We start from the raw sequence: 1,800 nt of genomic DNA, 5'->3' as shown, positions 1-1,800 counted from the left end.
TCAAAGCCAGAATACTTTTAATGTGCTAAAGGAGCAATGACTTACCATAGGCACTGGCTTTCCCTGATTGCAGTTGATACCACCAGTGAAGATCATGTTGGGCATCACAGATTTGGGATAGTCCAAAACAAAGTCCGTTCGCAACAACCAAAATGTGTGTCTGTAGAGATCATATGCCATGACAGTGTTTGGAGAATTTCAGAGGCTATGTTTAAGGCATTTTTGAAAAAATACGGACAAAATATATTCTCCTTTAAGAAGAAGATGTGGTTCCATACTCTCTCCTTAAAAGTCATGGCATGTGAAAATCCTGAGACATATCTAGGGCTGTAGGAAAGAGAAGCAGGGCACTGTGCACCTTCTTCAAGATAATGACAAACTATTCCTCCGGTGAAGACCACAGAGGAGAGGGAGAAATATTTGGCAACAATTAAGCCACACATAGTTAAAGGATCCAGAAACACCGCATCAAAAGAACTCTCGTTTAAGTATTCTACTAATTTTCAGTCATTAAACAAACTCCTGCAATGTGAAAAATTAAATTCTAAACATTTGGATGAACTCATTAATAGAGAAAATAAGCTTCGTACTTCTGCTTCCCCCATAGAGCATTGGCAAAAGCCATGAACTCCCGGTCCAGATCCTCCAGGGTGTATGAGGTTGAATAAGTCTTCACTGTGCAATTCAGTGATCTTCCCAGTTGCCAACTCACCTCTGGCCTGACTACGACCACCTCATGCCCCCTAAGAATGAGTTTCTCCACCACCGACCACATGGTGAACCAGTGGCTCCCATCCATGGGCACTACCAGCAGCTTCCCTGCCTCGGCAAAGCCACAGGTCAGCAGTAGACACATATATAGGGGAAGGAGGCCAGTCCACCCTGCAGAAGCCATTAGAGAACTTCAGCCCAGAGTGAGCAGCTGGGATTCTAAGCTACTGTGATACAGTAGGTGGGAGAAGTAAAGGCACAAAACCTGACCCCAATAGAGGGCATGGAGTCATTCGTCCATTAAAAAAAAAAAAAAAAAAAATCACAATCACTGCCAATGAATTACTCATAATAATATATGAGTAGCATTTGCTGAGATACCTACTTGTATGTTTTCCAGACAAGAGTACTTTATGTTCTTTGTCTTGGGGACAGATCATGCCCCGTGCTGCAATGGGGGTTTAGAAGCTGAATTATTCAGCAATGCTTTTTGGACCTTAACGATTCAGAATGATAAAAAGGAAAGTAAATTTGAATAAAGTTCATATTTTTGAAATGTGTTTCAAAGCAAAATTTGTATATTATCCTCAGACAACTAAAAGCTCTCTGCCCAGAAAGGAACTGGCATCTCATGTGCCAAGGACAGACAGTAAGGCCCTCAGCACTGACTTCCTAACTGGCAGGAAATGGGGGCTCACCTGCATCTCTGCAATGCACAGACATTGACGCTTCCATTTCCAAACCCTGAGAGGCCTTTGAAAGGCTGAAATAAGATTGACAACCCCACCTCCATGAACCCTTCCAGAGCTTTGATGGAATGTGGCCGTCACCTATTGTAAATGGCTTTCCTCAGATATGTTGCCTGCAGTCGGGAGTTGTGGCCCTATCCTTGCCTAAGCACTCTCTCAGCCCACTCTGCTTCCTCATTCTAAACAGAGCTGTAGGCCTCTGCTGTGGGCTCACCCCATCTGTCTGGTGCCTTCTTTCAGGAATATGTATTGGTCACCCCCAGTATCCTGAGCACCCCTTGAAGACAGAGGTTATGTCTTCTTCCTATTTTCATCCTCCTTCCACAGCACCCATGCTATA

At 43.8% G+C, this 1,800-nt stretch overlaps 1 pseudogene; it reads right to left on the bottom strand.

Moving 5' to 3' along the window:
• LOC100447152 (UDP-glucuronosyltransferase 1A7-like) lies at window positions 1-895 on the bottom strand (annotated as a pseudogene).
• Between the last annotated feature and the right edge of the window lie 905 nt (window positions 896-1,800).

This window comes from Pongo abelii, chromosome 11 (assembly GCF_028885655.2).
Source record: "Pongo abelii isolate AG06213 chromosome 11, NHGRI_mPonAbe1-v2.0_pri, whole genome shotgun sequence".
Lineage (NCBI taxonomy): Eukaryota > Metazoa > Chordata > Mammalia > Primates > Hominidae > Pongo > Pongo abelii.
This window is presented reverse-complemented; position numbering and strand designations above follow the sequence as displayed.